At 38.2% G+C, this 24,561-nt stretch overlaps 1 long non-coding RNA gene across 1 annotated transcript; it reads right to left on the bottom strand.

Annotated features, from left to right (window-relative positions):
* Positions 1-27: 27 nt before the first annotated feature.
* LOC136240081 (uncharacterized) lies at positions 28-23,856 on the bottom strand. Its single transcript, XR_010693651.1, has 3 exons — positions 23,795-23,856; positions 20,583-20,654; positions 28-195 (listed from the first exon to the last, which is right to left on the bottom strand). It is a non-coding gene; the product is annotated as an uncharacterized lncRNA (long non-coding RNA).
* Between the last annotated feature and the right edge of the window lie 705 nt (positions 23,857-24,561).

The following is a 24,561-nucleotide window of genomic DNA, read 5'->3' as shown; positions in this document are numbered from 1 at the left end:
TTGCATTGCTGTTTGTATCTAGCCACCGTTCCAACATTTCATTACAACGAGCTTCGGTCCTGTTATAATCGCTATCTATAATTTCTAGTGTGCCACTAGTTAGGCCTAAGAATGTTCCAATAGCCCTCCATTTTGCAGCATAGTCAGGAGTCACAAAGTTACTCAGATCTTTCATTTCGGGTTTGCTAGCACATTCTAAATAAAGAAAAGATATTAAAAAATCATAATTTATGAGATATACAAACTAGGCCTGAAATATGATAAATGGGTACGAAGTGAATGTACTGTACATGCAGCATATTAATACACAAGTTGTACAAAAATTTAAAACAGATTGGCAACAATTTACAGGTAAAATAAAGACTCCTTTATATATAACTATTGCTGTTAGTGTAGTTCAAGCATTATTTAGTCACATTTATTGCAGACAAATTAAAATACATCATTAATTGCTTCATAGATAATTTTATCACAATTATATGCAAGCAGCAGACCAAGGGTGGTAGAAAGCAAAAATTTAGAAAAAGTCTTATTTCTGCTAGCATTTAAACACATTAAAAGCATTCACATTAACTTCAGTGTTGTATATGTGACTGGGCCTGCAAAAAAATGTGTGGGCACATAAAGTTTATTTGCCTACTAATATTAAATTAGCAAGTTACAGAATGCAAATATTCTATTCCAGTGCTGAGATATGATCTGTTATGTGATGGGGTGTAGTTTGTACATATATGCCCTATTTTGCAGGCTCGGTCACGTATTGTATGTTTTCAATAATGTAAGAATCATGTGGTTTGCCATATGCTTACAGTAACATGAGTAGCCAACTGTGTGTTAGCCGGAAAGTCATTTGCTACATAATAATGGTCCTTTGAGCTACAGCTGACCCAGAAATGACTTATGGATGCATTTAAGTGTTCTCAACCAGAGTCGCTGAACCCAAGTACCACAGCAGTTCAACAATACTGTAGTGCGCAATACTACTGAAGCCAGACTATTTAATTGTGTGAGTCTGTTGTTCTTTTGGCATTTTTCTAGTTGGTGTGTACCCTTTATAGAGATGATGAAGTAGATATATGGCCAGTAACTGAGCAATTGCCCCTGAGTGAGAGGAAACGAAACTAAAAGAGAGTCATGTCAAGACAGAGAACAAAAAATCACAAGAGGTGGACATAGAGATCAGCTTAGTATGCAATTTTTCATTTTTATGATCCCATGGCTTTGGAGTGATGTTAAATCAGTTCGTAGCAGCATGAGGTAGCACTACAACTACGACTTTACAAGAGAATCAAAGCTTGATACAGTATAACAGCTATCCCCCCCAAAACATCTTTGCTGTAAAAAAAGGCGCATCCAAGAAACCACAAGTATCTGTACTCCTAACAACTCAACTGTAGAAGAAGAGTCCCTGAAATTAACTGGTAACCGAAAGAGCTGATATCTGGAGTGGCCAAGAATCAATGTTACTACAACTGACTATGATTACCAAAGATTTACCAAGTCCATGAAAAAATACCTTGGCTGTAAAACAAGCAAATAAAGTAACTGGCAACCAAAACAGCTGATATCTGAAGCGGACAAGAATAAAAGTTAAGTTGATACAACTAACTACAATTATTAACTTGCAACATTGAATCTTAATCATTCAACTGTGTTCTATACATTCACCCTTGCTACATCCTAAATTAATTCTTTGTAACTCTAATTGGCTGGTAATTTGGCCGCCTTTTTCAATAGTCAGTGTAAAGAAAAAAGGTGGCCAAACTACCAGCCAATTAGAGTTACAAAGAATTAATTTAGGATGTAGCAAGGGTGAATGTATAGAACACAGTTGAATGATTAAGATTCAATGTTGCAAGTTAATAATTGTAGTTAGTTGTATCAACTTAACTTTTATTCTTGTCCGCTTCAGATATCAGCTGTTTTGGTTGCCAGTTACTTTATTTGCTTGTTTTACAGCCAAGGTATTTTTTTAACCAGGCGCACGCCCACAGCCGGCCGAAGGCCGGCTGTGGGCGTGCGCCTGGTTTATTGAAATTGTTTTCGTAAAAGTGTGTGTGTGTACCTATCTACGTATGTTTGTCCGTACGCACCCACGTGAGCAAAATCGTTTAATAACGGTAAAAGCAGCTTTTACGTAAGAAGTAAAAGTGAAATGAAGTCTGTATTAAACTTTTGCACAGGTGAACTTTGCTCTGAGGTGGTTTCTTTTCGGCGGACTGAAATACGGGTGTGGTGACTTTCCTCAGACTACCTTCCCCTTGAGGTTTTCAGGCATTTAGCAACTGAAAAACAACGGTGCAGGCCTCGTACACTGCCAGGAATAGCCTATCACTTCGAGTTGAAAGGGGGCGTATCCCTTACGTACGCGAACGAAAATGAAGAGTAGCTTTGAGGCTTTGTCGAGAGAATTTGTGGGAAAAAACACGTTAGTCACACTATAAAACAGTTTAGAAGATAGTTTTGTGCGTAATATGTTGGTAAAAGCGGTTTATTTAACAAACGCTTCCTTAGCAGTGCATAGCAACGTAATTGAACGAATTACGAATATTTCATGAATTACGAAATACGAGAAATAGCTAATTACATTATTGCACAACCCAAACTACCCTATTGTAAAGTAGTTATACATAGATGGTTAATTCATAGTAGTATATACTGTCTATAGTCATTCCAGATGAGTTAGCTAGCTGCACGGCGCCTGGTTTTTAGAAGTAGCACAACATCAATTTGTTTCATGGACTTGGTAAATCTTTGGTAATCATAGTCAGTTGTAGTAACATTGATTCTTGGCCACTCCAGATATCAGCTCTTTCGGTTACCAGTTAATTTCAGGGACTCTTCTTCTACAGTTGAGTTGTTAGGAGTACAGATACTTGTAGTTTCTTGGACGTGTCTTTGTTTACAGCAAAGATGTTTTGGGGGGGATATCACTAATTTTTGTCAGTTATATAATTTTAGACTCAATGTTCAAGCCATGGGGGTGTATGATGAATTCTGCCTTGCGACCAAACACAAATCTGCTGATAAGTGGTGAGCATATAACATACAATCCTATAGTAGCTGTTAATTTTTATTAGGACAAGATCCAGTGGAAATTACTGCGATTTACTGATCAGGCCAAGTAATAGCTATTAGTCAGGGTGGTTATCAAAGATGTGTGTACAGCACTTATTTTGCAAAGCAATGCAACCATCTTGAAATAGCAACTCTGAGATTGCATCTGGGATCTGGGAGTGTTTTCAGACAGAGATTTAAATATTCAGCTATATTGTTTGATGATTGTTCTATTAGAGTATTTATTGCCTGACTGTTCTATTAGAGAATATCAATGATTCTGTACTTTTCAATAAATAAAACCGACTATGGCCACTGCCATAGTGGCTGTAGTGTCTTGAGGACAACTTATCAACTTGGTTTGCCACTCATAGAACAAGATGCTTTGCTGAGGGCTAAAAAAGAGATCACATACATCATACTATTATTTTTATTTCACTACATACACATGCTTACATCAAATACAGGCACAAGACATACACAAAAGGTGCAAACACTATATACGCATATTCACACACATACACCACATATTGGTTGTACTTGATGTAACAAGTTAACTTGAAATGCTCTTGTAGTTGTAGGTGAGCTGGTAGTACCCTTACTATGTGTTAAAAGTCTTACAGAAAAGAAAATTGTGTTGTACATTCTGTTTAGTGCCCATTTATTACACATGTCACTCCATAGTTAAGCCATGAGGATCTACCAGCCTGGAGTATTGATTTTTTTGTATATACATTCTCTTTTTAATTCAGTGCCTGCTAGATTGTGTCATCAGAGATATCCAAGCAAGTGTTGCAACCAATGTTCCAGGTTAGTTGATTGTGTGTTTAATTTTTAGGTTAAGTTCAGTGTCTGCTTGTTCTTTTACAGGTCTCACTTAATCTTGTGTCGTTATGTAGACATCCATGAAATTTGAATATTGTGCAAGCTGTATGGAACAACCCCACTACACAGAGATTCCAACCTCTGAACAATTTTAGGAGTGAGACCTCAAACACTACCAGCAATGTAGACCAGATTCAAGTGCAGCTGCAGGATTTTTGGTAGTGAAGACCAAAAAAAAAAGGTCGCTGCATGCTCAAAGTACATAATAAGCACAGGGCTGTCCAATTTTAAGCACAGGGCTAATGATGAAGATGATCAGGTGTGAGAGATGCGTGAGAACTAAGCTGAAAGAGTGAGAAACAGAGGGTTAGGCATGAGAGTGTGAGATTACTAGCCAAAGAGTGAGACTCACGCCTATTGCACCTATTGCGTGAGAGTTGGCATGTCTGCTAGTAGACTACACAGTCACCGGCAAACCATGAACCACATTCAAGCAATCCATTACAAATTTGTTGCACCATGATATGTGCATAATGATTAATGAAAGCCAAGCTCCATGGTGCAGTATTGGAAATAAATAAGTTTCACCTGACTGACAATTATCACTTCACCTATTTAGGGGTAATCTCTTGCCTGTACAATAACACCTCAAGTGAAAAGTGAACACACGTGATACGCGATTTATATTATTATTGATGGCAGTCCATGTCTTGAAAGGGAAGTACGAATAATAATTAAACATTTCTTCAGCAGTGCACGAACACCAAAAATAAATCAGCAGTGCACTAAAAATTCTTGACAGCTTATACTAAAATAATAAGTACGCGTATCGCATTGTAGAGGCATCACTATGAACAAGTTTCACTGTAGATAATACGGTTCCACCTACTGACAATGATCATGTGACCTATTTAGGGGAAATCTCTTGGAAAGTCCCTGTAACACCTCAAGTGAACACACGTGATACGTGGTTTAATTATTGATGGCAGTCTCCATGTCTTGAGAGGGGAAGTACGAATGATAAACATTTGTCATATTGTAACTAGATTTCAATGGAGTGGTGAAGCATCTTTAATTTGAAACTCACATATGTACACTGCTTGAAGAAGTCGAATGGATATTAAAAGTCGAGACTGATGTACTCAGCTTCTCGTGGAAGTTCAGCAACGAAAAGAGGAGTGGAGGTTCAGTAATGAAACGAGGAGTGGAGGTTCAGTATAAACGAAAGGAGGAGTGAAGAAAGATGATCGAGGCTAGTATGTAAAGTGCCACATCGCCTCACACTGATTAACCGTGTGTAAGCAATTGGTTTTTAGACTAGCTGTCAGACGTCTGCACTGACTAGTGCAAATTCGCTGAGACCAAGCTGAAAATTTCTGATGGTACCAACTTGAGTAGCAGCAAATACCAGTATTATCCGGCTTGGAATTATCTCATGAATGGATTGTCGACAAGGTGTACATGTACAGACCAAATAACTTTCAATCAGTATTGTCACTCTATAATGCCACTTTAGAAGTCCTGGAACTGTAGGTGGAAGAAGTAAGCTAATGTACATAATGCTTGTACAAAACAATACTTAACCTGCATTGCATACTGGTCTAAATAACTAAATATTATGTACAGTGAAACCTGTCTACTGTGTAGTAAGGTCGCTGCTGGGCCAACTTGTAATCCTCAAATGTGTCATTTGTGTAAAGTGACGTAGATTTTGGGCGTGTTGTATTTAATGCCCGCCTGTCAGTTTTTACAGGTAATCTGGTCATAGTATGCAGTAGCAGTTGTATGTGGTCAATACATAACTTTGGACCAGGTAGGAAGTCATGAATTTCAGATCAGTTTACATACAGAGGAATTGTGTCATCTTGTGTATTTTTCTTTATTGTCAACTGTACATGGATCAACTGTAATGACATCAAGGGTGTAGTGAATTTCCAGGTCAGTCTATGTAAGTACTAAGGAATATAGTTGTTTATTATTTCTGGATCAGGGGTGCTGTTATGATGGCACCAAACTAATACCCCTGTCAGTTTACATGTCGTGCTTATAAAAATGTTCCAGTATTCAGATTTTTGGCATATATTGTTAATTCCCACTTGTTGATTTTTGTAGGCCGATTGTGTCATCAGATATCCAAGCAAGTGTCTTTGGTGTTGTGACTGATGCTCCGAGTTAGTTACTTGTGTGTTTAATTTAAGGTAAAGTTCACTACCTGCTTGCATGTTCTTTTACAGGTCTCACTTAATCTTGTGTCGTCATACAGACATCCAAGAAATTATCACTGGAGTTAAAACTATTTTTAGTAATGTCTTGATGTTGATTAAAGTTGTGTTACATGTTGTAATAGCATTGTTGTATGTTTACCATAATGCAAGAAATTTTCATGGATTTTGTGGCCATCTTATCCATGACATTTGAATATTGTGCAAGTTGCGTGCAACAACCGGCCCCAACTCATATACACAGTCACCGGCAAACTACTCTAGCAATCTGTTACAAAACTTCACAACAGAAGCTCATACAGTCACTGCCAAACCACATTCCATTACAAAATTTTTTTTGTACCATGGTATGTGCATAATGGTTAATGAAAGCCACAACACAAGCTCCATGGTACACACTACATAGAGGTGGTAACCCCTATAGGCTTGTTGCCTCAGTTTTGTATTCACCTTGACCTTTGTGGTTAATCTATTAAAAATTAAATAGAGAAATTGAAGATTATGCTTAAAACACCTTCCCTAGTGACTTTGTTCTTTACACCTTGTTTATAAGGCATCTGGAAATTATGAATGCTCTTCACACCTTGTTAGACATCTGGCGATTATAAACGCTTGCATGGGGCATGGCACTAAATGAAATCTAAAAGATTTCTGCTTAAAATGCCATCCCTAGGGAACTTACGGTTCTGCATGCTTTCACAACTTGTTTATCAGACATTGGGGCTTGTGTCCACATCGTGTCTTTAAAAGTTATTGTAGGGATTAGAGGTTTGATTGAAGAAAATACGCGTATGGACAAACCAGAATTAGATAATGACAGTGCTAGATGGACTGTACAAACACGGGTATGTTGACTGGTATAACGTGATGCTAGATGTAACATAAGGTAGAGAAATAAAGTGAAATATGTGTAAATACACCTATTTTTTAATTTTAGTGAGGTCGCAAGACTATAATGACTCCCAAAGATTTTTTTAAACACGTAACACAATACAAACCTATTGAGAGATGTTGCATAATCCAGGGCTAATATTGCAAAACCATCCCTACACATAAATAACTCACAGTAGTGGCTGTGCGTCTTTTATATGGGCATGCGCTTTGTAGTTTCTTGGCCGCGCGACTCACTACCGTGAGTTTTGATAGACATTGATCAATATCTTATACTTAGTCCAGAACAATATTGGGTTAGTTTACAGGACTCAGGTAACCTCCACTCTTATGAACAAGCTCCAACAAAAGTTAAGATTGATTATGAAATGGTAAGTTAGTAAGGAAGGATGTGTGGAATCTTATTGAACATCAGGGAGAGTGTGCAAGGCCACAAGGGATGTGTCTACTCTGACTGTACTTTTGTTTACTAACTTCAAGTGGTTATAATGTCATCAAGCACATTTTTCAAGCTATCACAGATCATCAACATATAAAGCATAAAGGAAGTAAGTCTTTGACAGACAAGTCAGTCTAAAAAAGTTGACAATTGTGTTGAAAGTCACCGCATGAGCATAATATAGGTGGCTCCAGCAACCATTCATGTGAGAGGTTACAGTTTTTAGAGTAAACAAGGCCTGTAGAACCAAGCTAATCAACTCTGGCTAGTTTCTTTCCTGCAATCGACAGTCCAACACTACTCTTTCTACAACAGCTTTACTGTGTTGTGTCAATGTGACAATACTATCCCAAACTACATATATGAAGGTATACAAACTTGTAACCTATAAATGAGGTATAGATCATTTTTGAGACCAGGAGTTATAGGTCATATAGTCAGTGTAAAGGAACTCATTCTTGCTTTCCATCAGTACAGAAACCATGATATGTAAAATACCTTTGGAGTGAAGAATCAAGGTCTGATGCAGCAAGTATGTGAAGCAGGCTTGTTGTAATTGTAATCATAATTGTAATTAATTACTAATTATTAGCAATTTTCAAGTAATTGTTGTAGTATAAGCATATTGTATGTAATGTAATGGTGCTGTACCAGTAATTAGGATATAGACGGTACGTGTGTATTCTTATATATTAATTGTATTGAGCACGTTGTGTGTCTACGGGTTGTATCTGCCGAATCCTGAATAGTACATGGTGACAGGAGTGATTTCTCCGAACAGAGCAGCTTTCCTTTACGTTATTTTTGATGGTGTCGTATCAGATTGCTCCACCAAAGAGATTCACTTTCTCCAACCCAGAGTCATAGCCACAGTGGGCCAGGCAATTTTAACAATTTCATCTAATGTCTGAACTGTCTAAACAGAAAGAAGAGTACCAGATCAACACGCTAGTGTATACCATGGGTGACGCGGCAGAAGATATTCTTCGTTCTTTTAGTCTCAGTGACGAGCAGCTGAAGAGTTACAAAACAGTGTTGACGAAGTTTCATGGGTATTTTGTAAAGAAGCGAAATGTTATTTTTGAGAGGGCTAAATTTAATCAGTGAAGACAGCAAGAGGGAGAGTCAGTGGACGATTTTATTACCTCATTACACAGTTTGTCAGAGTACTGCAATTACGGACAGTTAAGAGACGAAATGATTCGGGATCGAATTGTCATCAGTCTCCGCGATCGAATTGTCATCAGTCTCCGCGACTCTGCTCTCTCGGAGAAACTTCAACTAGAGTCAGAACTCACCCTGGAGAAAGCTATTACCTTAACCCGTAACAGAGAGTCCATAAGAAAACAGCAACCTGTAGTGAGAGCTGACACTTCATCAAACATTGATGCTGTTGGCTTCAGTAGCAAGCACAAAAGTGCAAAGACACACAAGTCACAGAAATCAAATTTTATTGACAAATATAAGTGCTCAAGGTGTGACAAACCAAATCATTTTGGCAAAGAACAGTGTCCAGCCAAGACTGCTACTTGTCGAAAGTGCCATAAACGCGGACATTTTCAAACAGTGTGCAGAAGCACAAAGTCAGTCAAAACAATTGCCAATGATGAAGACACGGATGATTCCGCTGATGATAAACTAACTTATGATCAATTTATTGGAACTATTGAAGAATCCGATACCCTTCAGGTACCAACAGTTACAGCTGGGTCAGATCCCTGGAAAGTTACAGCGTCCCTTAATGCATTACCAATTGAGTTTCACATTGACACTGGGACAGACGTAACAGACATCACAGAGAAACTGTACAAGAAGCTAAAGACCTCCCAGCTACAGAAATGTTCCAAATCTCTAGTTGGTCCAAGTAAAGAAGCTTTGAACGTCCAAGGTCAGTTCAAGGGAACTCTTACACACGGAAACAACTCAGTGGAACAAGACATTTATGTCGTCAAGGGTCTACACAAGCCTCTGATTGGTCGTCCAGCCATAACAACCCTGCAACTAGTGAATAGAGTTAATACAATTGACTCAGCAAAGCAACAGGTAGTGGATCAACATCCTGAATTGTTTCAAGGTCTTGGTACAATTGAAGGAGAGTACAACATTGTGTTGAAGGCTGATGCCAAACCATATGCCCTTGCCACTCCCAGACGGATACCCATTCCACTCAAGTCCAGTGTGGAACAAGAGCTGAAATGTATGCAAGAGTTGGGGGTAATCCGTAAAGTAGAAGAACCTATGGAGTGGTGTGCTGAGATGGTGGTGGTACCAAAAAGCAAAGGAAAGGTACGTATATGTGTAGATTTAACTAAGCTAAACCAGAATGTATGTCGGGAAAGGCATATCCTCCCCTCAGTTGAACAGACACTAGCCCAACTCCAAGGTGCCCGGGTGTTCTCTAAACTAGATGCCAACTCAGGGTTTTGGCAAATTAAGCTGTCTAAACAATCAGCATTGTTAACAACATTTATAACTCCAGTAGGGAGATTCTGCTTCAACAGACTGCCCTTTGGCATTACATCAGCCCCCCAAGTTCTATCAAAAGAAGTCGCACATGCTTTCTGGCTTACAAGGGGTGGCATGCATGATGGATGACGTGCTGGTATTTGGTCAAACTCAGGCTGAACATGACCAACAGTTGAAGGCTGTCCTTGAGAGGATTAAGAGAACCGGTGCTACGCTGAATGCAGACAAATGTGAATTTTCTATTGACAAGGTCAAATTTTTGGGGCATGTAATTGACACTGCCGGTATTCACCCAGACCCAGACAAAGTCTGTGCTATACAGCAGTTAAAGGCACCTACTAATGTAACTGAACTTCGTAGATTTTTGGGTATGGTGACTTACCTGGAAAGTTTACTTCAAATTTGTCACAAAAAGTGAAGCCGCTTAGAGATGTACTAAGCAAGAAAAATCAGTGGGTTTGGGGTGATACCCAACAGACAGCTTTTCTCCAGATTAAATAAGAGCTCAGTGGTGGCCCTGTTTTAGCTTTGTATGATCCCAGTAGAGATACCATGGTCTCTACTGACGCATCCTCGTTTGGTTTAGGGGCAGTATTAACTCAGCAACAGGAAGACCAGCAATGGAAACCTGTAGCCTATGCTTCCAGAGCATTGACCCCTACCGAAGAGAGGTATACCCAAATTGAGAAGGAGGCGTTGGGGATCACATGGGCCTGTGAACAATTTAGGGAGTACCTAGTTGGGATGCAGTTTCGAGTGGAAACCGACCATAAGCCCTTGGTTTCCTTGTTGGGAGAGAAGAACCTAGACGAGTTATCTTCCAGGCTACAACGCTTCCACATGCGTTTGATGCGGTACAAGTTCACTATTTCCCACCTCCCGGGAAAAGAACTCACAGTTGCTGACACTCTGTCCAGGGCGCCTGCCTCATCGGCGTCTTCAACTGACATTGAGTTCCACCATGACACTGAAATGTATGTGAACCTGATCATGGAGAGTCTTCCTGTCACTGAGAAGCATTTGGCAGAGTTGAAGCAACAACAAGATGATAATGAGACCTGTCGGCAATTGAAGCATTTTTTCCAATCAGGTTGGCCCTCAAAACACCAAGTTAAGGGTACACTCAAGGCTTACCATCCTTTTGCAGCTGAGTTTACCATACAAAGGCTTGTTAATGCGGAATAGCCGCATTGTGATCCCTAGTCCTGCACAACGTGACATACTGGACAAGATCCACTGTGGACACCAGGGAATTACCAAATGCCGTCTGAAGGCTCAACAATATGTGTGGTGGCCTGGCTTAAGTAAGCAGCTTGAAGAACTTGTCACAAGTTGCCCTACTTGCTGAAAAGAGCGTATCCAGCATGCTGAACCACTGATTCCAACACAATTTCCTAAGCTACCATGGCAGAAGGTGGCAAATGATTTGTTTACTATCAAAGGTGTTAACTATCTGCTAGTGATTGACTATTTTTCACGATATATTGAAGTTACCAAACTGACACAAGAAACATCCAATGCCATCATAACACACTTGAAGTCTATCTTTGCAAGACATGGAATCCCTCAAGAAGTAGTTACGGACAGTGGACCACAGTATTCCTCTAAAGAGTTTTATCAGTTTTCCAAACAGTACTCCTTTAAACATACAACCAGCAGCCCCCACTTTCCACAGTCAAATGGTGAGGCAGAGCGAGGAGTGCAAACTGCGAAGCAGCTACTGAAGAAATCAGATGATCCACACCTTGCCCTTTTATCATACAGAACAACCCCTATACCTACCATCGGTTGCAGTCCAGCTGAACTTCTAATGAATCGTAAATTAAGAAGCAACTTGCCAACTATGGAACATGAACTGAAACCCAAAATACCTGACTATTCTAAGATTGAGATGAAGGAAGCAACAAGGTGTGAGAAACAGAAAGAGAACTTTGACAGTTGACATAAGGCCCGCAACTTGCCTCCATTAGAGCAAGGAGACATGGTGTGGATACCAGGTAACAAATGTGCTGGAAAAGTTTTATCTGAGGTTGCTTCTAGATCGTATACAGTATAAACATCGCAAGGAACACTCACACGAAACCGCCACCAACTTGTTGTGTCGCCAACAACTTCTGGAGATGAATTAGACATGATCCCAGACATACCTATTAACAGTGAATCTGCTAGTGAGCAACCAACTGTAAGTAAACAGTCTTCACAACCATCTTTGCCTTCTGTACCACCAAGTGATGAAATGGTATGCACTAGGAGTGGACGCACTTCTAGGCCTCCACAGCGCTATAGACCGGACAATAACTAACTTTTAGGTTATAATGTTTTATGGTTGTAACATGTAACTTGTAAGTAAGATAACTTGCATTTATATAGTAGGCATTGTGTATGTAGTGTGTGTAACGAACCCTTAAGTAAGGGGGATGTAGTATAAGCATATTGTATGTAATGTAATAGTGTTGTACCAGTAATTAGGATATAGACGGTACGCATGTATTCTTATATATTAATTGTATTGAGCCCGTTGTGTGTCTACGGGTTGTATCTGCCGAATCCTGAATAGTACAATTGTAATTGTAATTGCTCACTTGAGCATAAAAGTAATGGTAATTGTAATTAGATGTTCAGTCAATTATGTAATTAAATGTAAGGAATCAAAGTTATGCTATATAAATAAACTAAAGTACTACTCCATAACTTGACTATACTATGTACAAAATCCCATGTGTATGACATGTGGCCCATGGAGCTGTAGTAAATTATTGAAATTATAGGCATGTATGGGGTACATAATGTTCAATAGTAGAGAAAGAATTTAAATGTATCTAGATGACACAGAGTTTACAAAGGATGAAAGCCCTTTAAATTTTGGAAGATAAGAACCCATTTTAAGTACAATAGCAAAGAATAGCTGGGAGTACCATTTGAGTGTGTATTCAGCCATAGTGGCAATGCTCTCAGACCAAATAGATGTAGGCTATTACCAAAAAAGGTTGAATAGTTAATATACCTTAAGATTGATGCTGGAGGATTGTAAGTTTTTGTTGTACCCCATGGCCAATGTATAGTAGTAAATGAAAAGTAATTATAATTATTTATCTTAATCATTATTTTACATACTGAAGTAATTGTAATTGTAATTGTACTGATTACTTTCAGTGGGTAATTACAACAAGCCTGATGTGAAGTTTGCATGGATCTGAAAAATGGGCATGAGTTGTTCAAGCAAATTCTTGCCAAGGACCAAGCTAGGATTTAATTCAAGAAAATTTATGCAGCTTTATTGGATTAGTACATGCAACAGAGTGAGTCAGAACAGTCAGAAGGAAGTAATGCGCACTCAAGATGGCTGTTTGGGTGGGAATCAAGGTACATATGAAAGTATTGTGCATTAGCTTGAACTTTAGTGAACTTTGCTAAGTGGATAAATACAAAGAGTCATATTGTTGCCATTATCACAAGTTTTACGACCCACCAGGATTCATTTTCCCTTTGTTGTATGATTTAAAGTATTGCTTTAGGCAATGTATGTTCGTAAGAAGATAGGCTGGGTTGAGCCACTGAAGCTGTGACAGTTGAGCCATTATGGAGGTCACCAGGGTCTAACCTCCAGGGTATTGCAACATCCATTTCACAATGTTCTTTTGTACTTTCAGGGACATCATTGAACACATGCAGCCTAGAAGGTCTTCTGCAATGCTTCCAGTAGAGAATAAGTCATTGTCATAGTTGCTTAATCTTGACAAAGGCACCCTGGTGGAGTGGTATCTTGGAAAGAATGGTGGAGTGGTGTCTAATGTAATAAAGGAAGCAAGGCTTACTCATGAATGGCCATGATGAATTACGCATTAACAGAAGTTGAATTTTTGCAGAATATTGTAGGAAATACTCCCACGCTGTTGAAGTTTGTAGGAAAGATTCCTACACATGGCACAAAGTGTAAGACTTCTTGCAATTGCAGTGTAGAAATTTCAAAAATTTTGAACTAATAGCTGAACCAATAATGGTACTTCCTGAGTCTGTAGTGATGTTGACAGTGCTGGTTTAAAAACAAAGTTACAGTCCATGAAAAGAAACAGTTTAATATAGTATTTACTGGTCTCAAATAAGTCTCAAGCCCATTTTGTTGCGATTCCCTAGATATATTCAAGTAATTACTGTTATATCAACATTCTCATCTAAGGGTGACTAAATTTAAAAAGCTTTCAGTAACACAGTCTAGCTGCATGCAGCCTTAACTGTCCTTTGATCCCTGAAGTTATTCCATCATCTTGATGATTTCCTAAGTCTTTGCTTCATGCCTGCAGTTTCTGGTAAGTCTACAATTCATTGAACAGTAGTTCCTCTCATTGCCTGCTTGCCTTTTTGGACTGGGTATATCGTCCCTTCTACTCATTTTTTTCTCATGCTTTACTGCATTGTATCCTAATGTTGACCAATTGCTACAACAATGTTTGTCTTCGGTTCTTAACATTTACCAAAAGATATTCTAGAGCAAGTGTGAGAGATGTGGTATTGATACACCATGATACTTAATGTGGCTTAACTATGTCATTTCCTGATCCATCTCTCTTTATTGTTGTAACATGCATGATTTTGAGGCTGCAACTGCTTTTGAGCATGATGCTTATGTATATTAATTTTCTCACTGTTAAACATGAATTTGTTATGTTCAAACGTAAGCATAGGCATTCTCTTTATATAACTATGATTTGGTTGACAGCTTTTCCAACCTGCCTCAGATTTCCATGTAGATTAATTCTTTTACTATATACCAATGCTGGCATTGAGCCTGCTCTCAAGTCTCTTAATGCACTTTTCTAGTTGCTATGTACAAGGGCAGGGATTTCTGAGTTTCCAGAAACTGATCAAGTATTTTCAGACAATTAAATTACATTGATTTGCAAAGGCATCAAAGGTTCAGGTTGATATACTGAAATACACTAATAGAGCAGTCAACTACCTTGATATAGAACAGTCACATTTGTGTTTTTAAAAGTTACTTTGGTTACCTGTACCAACAATCTCAGAATGTTTACAACCTGACATTTTCCTGGGGACAAGCCCCCAGACTCCCAATGGCATCCACGTGTCTGTTGTATACTTCAAACTTCACATAACTCCACCTCTCAACTGTTTAGCCTGCTCCTGATACTATGCCAGCAGAAACAAGCATGAGCAGCCTATATCAATCAGTTGTTTAAAATGTCAGCTTTACAGACTTTTGATAAAAACTGTCACTGGATCCAATTTCAAAACACACAATTTTCAAAGCATGCTCCCATAGTTATCCCTTAGATCTAAGTGTACATGCAACAGAAGATTTGGAAACCTGTCACCAAATTCCTGGTTGATGTGAGTGAGGATGGTGCATGACCCCTTAATGTGGTAGCCTGGAACTTTTGGGGACTGAATAGACAGCACATGTTTTTTAAGAAGAGGGTGTTCAATCTTTTTCAATTGCTTACGTACTTACTCACGATGAAAGTTTACATTTGAGTAGGGATCGGAGGTCATCTATACATGCTATAGACATACTTCAGTTGTATAGTACCAGGGATTAATGTTCTACTAATATAGCTGCAGATGGCCTCCATTGCTATGATCCCTATTCAAATGCATGCCGATTTCAAATTTTTTCTTACACTTGTTTGTTTTGTAGTAGTGTATTCAACCATCACATACTGCATTAAAGAATAGTGCTAGACACACATTTAAAATTTTCCTGAATAAACACTCCCTAATTATTGAAAAAAGTACTAAAATCTGAAGTCATGGGCCATTCTGCTGTAATTTTTTGTAACTAGTCTAGCTGTATTCCAGCCATTATGCATACACGAAGAACAGTATGAGAAGCATCTCTGCAATCAATTCATTCACACTATGGAAATTAAAACCATGACATGAATTATAACATGACTTTGTCCACATTAAGCACCTCTACAATAATTACCTTTGTATTAGCTTTGGCTTTGTTTCTCTTTGTGGCTACATTGAAAACATTCCTTATATGTTATCTTGTAATCTCAAATGATAAGCTTCAAGAGTTACACAGTATTATGGAGGTGCTTTTTAGCAGTGTCCAGTTAACTACATCATTAAACACTTGTCAGATAGCTAAGTAAACTAGCACCTTCCACGCAGTATTATATACAACCCAAAATCTAAAATTGCCTCCAAATAGCATCTCAAGGTATGCAATTTCAGAAATTTTCCCTGGGGGGTGCTCCCAGACTGAGCCTTCACTTATACTCTGATGCCCCTGGCTCTGAAGACTTTTATGGGCTTGGCTATGCCTAGCCAATACTGCCAAGCTGTTAGAAAGCACAACCCTACTAGCTAGGTATTATTATCAATCAACAGGAGAAGAGGTGTGCAGAAGTGTATGAGATGGAGAAGGCATTTTCGGCTAGTGGTAGTGTGAGTCCATCTCATTCCACTATTTACAAGAGGTTGGTTTCCATGTTCACCCCCACTGCCACTACCTATGCCTTGGACTGATCTGGTTGACTGGCTTAATTGTGATGCCATTGAAGTAAACTCAATAATGCCACATAAACTTAATTATTAGTTTCTAATCAAAATAACTGTTTATTTTGATTAACTAGTTAGCTGAATTAGCTAGCTAAAATGACCCAGAATGCAGTTTTCCTATTAAGACTGTCCTAGCTAGTTACCAACTTTGGATGGCTACACTCAGCCACCACTGGTACAAAAAAGTCCTTGATGCAATGAGAGAAATAGTATGCGGTGATGTGGGTGGAGATGAGAAACTAATAATTAAGTTTATGTTGCCTAACTAACAGTCACTGGTGACTCCAGCTGTCAGCATTTGACATCCAGTGCTAGCCGTGGTGGTAAGAGCATTCCATCTAGTCTAGGAAATGACACTATATGTAATCATCACATGTAGATCACTTGCAGGCTTAACTGGACAGTTTGTAACTGAGTGAGCCCCACACTAGGAAGTCAGCGGTGTAATGGACACGTTTACAATAAATTACGATATAAAGCGGATACCTTACATGTGCTTTCAGACCATTCTCCTTATATGGTGTGCATAGTCCATACAAGTGCACGTAATCGTCCATTTCATGGAAGACTTAACACGTAGATTACTGCTTAGCCATATTTGGTATGTGTAATGGTTCATTTCACGGAGGAAATAACGGCGTAGATTACTACTTAGCCATATTTGGTATGTGTAATGGTTCATTCACGGAGCAGTTAACAGTGTAGATTACTGCTTAGCCATATTTGGTATGTGTAATGGTTCATATCACGAGAGTTATTGGTGTAGGTTACTGTTATGCCATGTGAGTGAGCCATGTGTAACTATTGAATGGATACGGAGGAACGTCTTCGACGTACTGCAGGAGGGAGCAGTATAGGCTCAGAAAGGGTGCAGAAACCGTGAATATATGTGGCGTCGAAGAGCTGCAATGACATGAAAAGAGTTAAAGTAGAATACTCTCAGATCAAAGACTTGACCTTATCAACACCTATCATACCATCAATGAAAGCTTTGCAGATGTGTACATAGTGATTTTGCACAAGCTATGTTGATTCTTAGACACTCTCCTCCATAAAATATTAAATGATGCATAAAATATTATGAACTCTTTGCAATTCCAGAATTCCTTACATTGTTTCTGCCATCAATACTTCAAAAATACACACCCACGATGCTGTTAGCATCTGTCTAGCAACAGCACTTTAATAGATTTCGTTATCTTGATAGCAACATCAAGAACAAGCAAGTCAGGTTTAGCTTTGCTATTACAGTTACTGTAACTAGTGAATCCCATAATTCATTTTACACAGGCTTCTTAACATGATGAACACCACTTAAGTGGGTTCATTATATGTTTACAGTCTAATGTGTAGATGAGAAAATTTATCACATTAGTGTAAATTCTGTAAGTGCTAGGGACTGTCCTGTCATGAATTAAATTTCCATACATGGCTGCTTCATGATCTCTATTAGTGTATATATAAAAACAATACATACTATTTGTGAAGTAACAATCTTTATTTGGCAGTTCAACAACAGTGTTCAGCATGGCTTTTACTAAACCATATTAGCAAGAATGTGAGATGGGATGTCAGACAAGCATAACTCAATAATGGCTAAGGCTATGGGCTTGATTTTTTCACTGTTCAATGCCGCTTTGGCCTGAGAGGTGCCTTTTGGCATATCGCAGTACGTACAATGCATTCTTCATGGACTTACCAGTGTCTTCCTTTGTGTCCCATTCATCTTTGCTTACAGTGAAAAGTGTTGATTTGGCGGTAGCACGTGATGGCTTCCCTTTGTAACGTAAAATCACCCGTATTTTTCATAGTGGCTACTTTGATTGCAGAGGTGCTTTTCGAACAGTTCTTGATTCGTACTGCTGTGTAATGGGTTGAACATAGTCGACAACGAAGCGTAATGGATACTTCACTTCTTCACTTTTCAGACAACAACTGATATAACTGGGGCACACTGCACTGTTTCTTTCTTTCAGTATGCGTGGATTGCAGAGGTGCTTTTCAAACAGTTCTTGATTCGAAAAGCTGTGTAACGGGTTGAACATAGCTGACAACGGATACATCACTTTTCAGATGATAATGGGGTGCGTGGTGCCATTTTAGATGCGGTATGCATGGGTTCACCAATCATAATTATTATTATTTACAAAAAAGTGAACAAACAAGTACAAAAAATTTGGAATTTTCAACTAGAGTAGGGACCATAGCACATCGATAAAAAGTACTGAAACAAGCTGGAGTAGTGCACGATATTAAATCACAGTAAAACAATAAGAAGTGTTATATCCCTACTGTGCTCAAGATACCGTAATGGAAATTCACAGTAGGGATATAACACTTCTTATTGTTTTACTATGATTTAATATCGTGCACTATTCCAGCTTGTTTCAGTATTTTTTATCGATGTGCTATGGTCCCTACTCTAGTTGAAAATTTTGTATACTTGTAATAAAATGATGCATTTTGCAACGTGCATTTCGTATGCAATCTCTCTATTAAGTATATTGATCCCATGATTTTGCACTTGTTTGGTTTTTGCTTTATAACTTTGCAGCTGTAACTCTATTGCTATTGAAGCTATCAAAAGGCACTGCTATGATGATCAGCCTATGTACACACCAATTTTCAAGTTTTCCGCTTTACCCCGTAGCCGTGACACAAGAAGTTCAGTTGATGTTATGTGAATTAATGATCATAACTCCTTGGATATTCATCAGATTCACTGCCTTCACTTATGCAGTAATTGTTATTGTTTTTGTACATTTAATTCATTTGTTTTATGCCAGTTATATAATTGATGGCAAACTTGGTACATGAATATTCACCTTTATACACTCTTCATTTGTGCCAAATATCAAGGCTAGTCTTGCGGGTCCAGACTGTTTTTTTCTCCATTACGGCACTTATCAATTAGAAATTATAAGTGCCTACTCCGAAAAAGGGTCTGGGGCCCTACTCGTTTCTGCCACTGACAAGGTGATGATTTGACCAGAAGCCTTTGGTAATTTAATCCTTTCACCCAATGATGAATAAAAAGAACAAGGTGATCAACATCTACCTTAATCATCACGTGAAATCGATCAACACCCACCAGACTCTGGTGGCCCCAGTACAAGTGGGCCAAAACCCTTTTTCGGAGTAAGCACTTATAATCTCTAATTGATAAGCTCCGTGATGGAGAAAAAGTGCCTGGCCACGTGAGACTAGGTTGAGGCAATCGAGTTACACGTTTGTGTCTTATAGCATAGTGTGCAAAAAGAAATCAAAGCCCCCATATGACATAAGAAGAAAAAATAAAGAAATTAAAATGAAACTTTGAACACCCATATCTTGCAAATGGCTGTTGCAAATTTAATCAGATTTGCTGTGTGGCCTACTACACTTGGTGGAACACCCATATCTTGCAAATGGCTGTTGCAAATTTGATCAAATTTGCTGTGTGGCCTACTCTATCTGGCGGACAGCTATAATGCAAAAATGGTGTGCTTTGGAGAAGGGGCCATGGAGCTATGCACACATGAAAAAGCTGTTTTCTTTTTTCCTGTCAAAATACTCACGGTGTGGCACACCGGCATTCCTGGCTGCACGACACACTACCAACACCTTGACCAACACACTACTGTGTGTCTTGATTAACAAGGTCATACAATATTGTGTACTTTAGTTCTATTTCGGGACATACTAGAGATGGCCACTAAAACAAGGTGGTGTTATTAAAGAGGTAGGTGATTTCACATGTACTGTACAGGCTATTGCATGGTGTGAGTATGTACTCTGTGTGGCAGTATAGCCCATCATTTTTCTGTCATACTGATACTCTATATGTTTAATCTAACACAGCTAGGAGCTCATACACTGTACCATGCATGTGTGATATGAATGTGCCGGATATACCATACAATGACTCTGACTTATAGATACCAGAGACTGGAATGTGTAAATTAAACCATGCAATTCTTAGTAACCATTGGTATTATTAAAGATCCACTTTACACATTAATAGAGGAATCAATTGTGTTATCAAGTTCCTGGCATGAAAGTTGAGACCTTTTAAATGTTCTATAAATAGGTTTAGTTATATGTGGCATAAAAGCTACAAGATGTTATTATAAATGTGCTGCATTCTACCATGACACACATAGATGTTTCCTTACGTTCTTCAGATGCTCTGATAGCTTCCAAACTCAAAGATTCTGTACTGTCTGAGGTCATTCTGATTATATAATCTAAAAGGTGTGGTTAATCATCACATAAAAGCATATTAAACCCAACCAGTCAATATATCAAACATGCAGATACTTGCCACACATGTATGCATACGGTGCATACTTTACTGTGAATTTAAACAGACATAAGCAAACCAGGTGGTTTGATACGTTGTTGTCTATTTAATCTATTATCATACAGTACGGTAGTACTGGAACGCAAAAGGTATATAGCCTGCTCTCCAAAGTACATACACACATACACATGAAAAACAAGTTAACAATTTTAATAAAAGCATATTTATACAAAATTAACAAAACAGTTAAATTATACAAGAAGAAAATGATGAAATGCAGAGTGAAATGCAGGACAATTAGACAATTGAAGAATCTGATGGGGAATGGAGTTCCATAACAAGGGGTGTTAATGAAAACAGAATGGCGGTAAAGATTGATAGTTTAGGAGGGAATAGAATGTGGATCATGTGTTGGTAGTAGAAAATTGAAAATGCTAGCATTGCATGCGCGATTGTTTTGCTAACTTTGTAATGGGAATCATCCAAGTTTCCATTGTGATTGGATTGGTTGCAGAGGTCCTCCTTGTAGTATTCTTCATTTGTAATGTTGTGTAATGGGTTGAACATAGCTGAAAACTAAGTGTAATGGCGTATCTGTTTCAGTAATTGATAGTTGGAATACGAAAACAATAAGCCTAGTGCCATTTTTCTCCTAAGATGTATGCACAGCTGTGTTCATCATAACAATATATGTACAAAAAGTAAACAAACAAGTAAAAGGCCAGAATTTTAAGCTTGATTAGAGATCAAAGTAACTTAGATAAAATACTTAAATATTGTAGCTTATAGCTAGCTAATTTTAATGTTGCACTATATTATTTTGTTTCTTTTGTCTGTTTTTCCTTGTCCAGTGGACATTTAATCCCTAATTCAGTCATAGATATAAGGATTAAATGTCTAGTGGTATATCTACAGGTATAGATGTGACCTCCTTTGTTTTATTACTTCTATTTCCTTGATCTCTAATCTTTTCCTTGTACTAGCATAATAAAATGTGTTTACTTTTCTGCACTCAGAAGAAAAGCTTTAATGAGTCTAACACATAAACTCTAACTACCTATGGAAGTAAACCTGGAGCTAGCACATACAGTGCCATCAATAGTTTATACTTATGTACTTCATAAGCCTTTTCTCTTGAGAAACGAACCAGTACTAACACTAGTAGCAGCTTAAAATGCCACACAAATTTAAACTATCATAAATGATGCAGCAAAACATCAGCCATTAATCAAAAATTGAATTATGTGTGCTAGGTAAAAATTACTAAGTCTATAAACTGCTGCTAGTAGATAAAGTTTTAATATTCTGTATAGATGCACAGTATATAAAGCCTAGTCTTTTTCCCAGACTGGTTTGTTTTCCTATTGTATTTTTCAGTTGGGGAAAAGTAGTCTAGTGTACTTGTAACTTCAAAAATCATTTCGTTCTGAATCCCCAGATTTTGTTGATCCTTTGAAGATTGCAAACAGGCCATAAACGGGAGGTTTTCTTGTTTCATGTGCCTAGGCCTGCTGCAGTTACTGAGAGATTACTATGAAAGTTGCACAATACACAAAAACACTGAGTTTATGGCTTGTTTGTAACCCTTCAAACCATCCCCAAAATCTGGGAATTCACAACGAGTTGGCTATTGGAGTTACACTAGACTCTTTTGCTCCACTCAATTACAAAATGGAAATGGTAGTCTGGGCATGAGACTACTCCTAGATAGTGGCCACAGTTACTCCAGTAGAACAAAGAGAGACTCTATTATTAACTCTTGATAATAGACATGCAGTATGAGTACTTTATAATAGTGGTGAATACACTCCTGGTAACATACCGTATAGCAGGTTATTTTCGAAACAGAAATTTTCGCACAAGAAGCAAAGTCTGATTTTTGTTATTAAAGAAGTTGTCAGGGGTGCAGACACAGGGGTGTAGAAACAAAATTGCTCTGTACAAAATAGCCCTGTATACACGTAAGGTGTAAGATTTTAATTTCGAAGAGTGCCATATTTCGAAGTCTGGATGGATTTCAAATAAACGGAAATTCGTGTCACAAATTATGAAGAAGCGCGAATGTTTGCCGAAAATTGGCTTACTGATGGAATAACGAATAATCCCCATTCCTGTGCACTGGAGAGAAGACTGAGGGAGTCTCGGGTGGAGTGAATTCACTGGCACGATCACGCTCAATCATAGCTAGCTATCCTACCATAGATTCTAGAGCAGACGGCATCAATCCCCATTCTGGATCACCTGTTTTCTGGTTATTGGTACAGTAATGATATAGTTTACCCATTATCATCAGCAATACTGAGCTAAAACTCGAGGAATACATGAAAGAATCGCCGAAAGTTGGACGGTTGCTTTCACTTGTGGGAATTTATTTTCGAAAAACAACCGGATGTGGGAATTTATTTTCGAAGAGAAGGGCCTCTTCGAAATATCCGAAAATAAAAACCTTTTGAAAATTACCAGCTATACGGTACTTACTCCTGAAAGTGCCCAATGCATATCACATTACTTTACTTTTAAGTTTGCACCAATCAAAAGCCATGTCATAGTATTAGTCATGGTTTTGTGCACAGCGCTATTACAAATACTTGAGGGTGATCTACTATCAAACAATGGTTTTACCTAATATATTTATGGCATGCATCCAGTAAAATACACATTTGCTATGTATGGTGCGACATGTAAAACACAGGCTTTAATTCAAAGATTGCATCATACAGAATTCTGTGGTGGTATACAATTACAAATCTAATTTGAAGTAGACATGTCACAGCATAAGGATTCTATTTTATTATGTCAGGCATTCAGTTGTATAGTACGCAACTGTAGCTGTGAGGAGAAGCTTTAATTCATTGATATAAAAACTAGGAATGTTAAAACCAACTGCATGAAAAGACCTTTCCATAATGATGCATCCCAGATAAAAATTATATACGCTGTATGAAGATTAGCAAAATGTTTACACAATATCAACAAGGCCGCTTCATTCATGATACTGCTAAACTGGCTAAGTCTACACACATACTAACACTACTGCTCACAACACCTAGTAATTTATGAGCCTGTTACAAGCATGCCACATACCAGGGGATAAATCTTGTCACATCAATCACAAGTGTCCTTTTGTAACTTTCTCACAAATTTAGTTACACACGAGAAGTAACAGTTTAAGAAATATCACCACAAATAGCAAGCTACCATATATAAAGCTTTAGAAGCCTTCCAAGTAGTACTTATGGTTTCAGTTTCTAATGACTTCATGACAAAGAAATGTACAAGACTGACATGTACATCTGACACATGGGACAATTTCAAAAAATAGTACCCACAGGGGTGTATGTACAAAATTATCCCTATGAGATGCAGAGCAAAAGTTCAAGGACATTCCCCATACACTATCATTCTTTGTCCATGCCTGTAATGCTATCTCCAGTCTTGTCTGGACCCAAAATGCAATCAATCACATGCCAGGATACCATGCACCTTAAAAGGAAGTAATGCGTTACATTTGTTACAATTTCCAGATGTAATATCCATTACATATTACTCGTCATGTAACGCTTTATATTACTCATTACTGTAAAAGTATGTAATGCGTTACCCCCAACTCTGCCATCGTCTTTTACTCCTATGTTACATTCCATAACATAGGTCTGGCTCTGTGGTTAACCACATTAATTAACCACAGGTTATTAACACTATTAGTGTGTGTGTGAGGCAGCATAACCTGAAGTGGCTAGAGCATTGGCCTGGTAATTGAAAGGTTTCCCAGTTTGATGCTAGGTTATGCCAAATTGGTGTTGTTGTTGTCTCCTTGAGCAAGAAATTTTACTCACATTGCTCCAGTCTAC

This window comes from Dysidea avara, chromosome 12 (assembly GCF_963678975.1).
Source record: "Dysidea avara chromosome 12, odDysAvar1.4, whole genome shotgun sequence".
Taxonomy (NCBI): domain Eukaryota; kingdom Metazoa; phylum Porifera; class Demospongiae; order Dictyoceratida; family Dysideidae; genus Dysidea; species Dysidea avara.
Note: the sequence above shows the minus strand (reverse complement) of the source record. Positions and strands in the feature narration are given on the sequence as shown.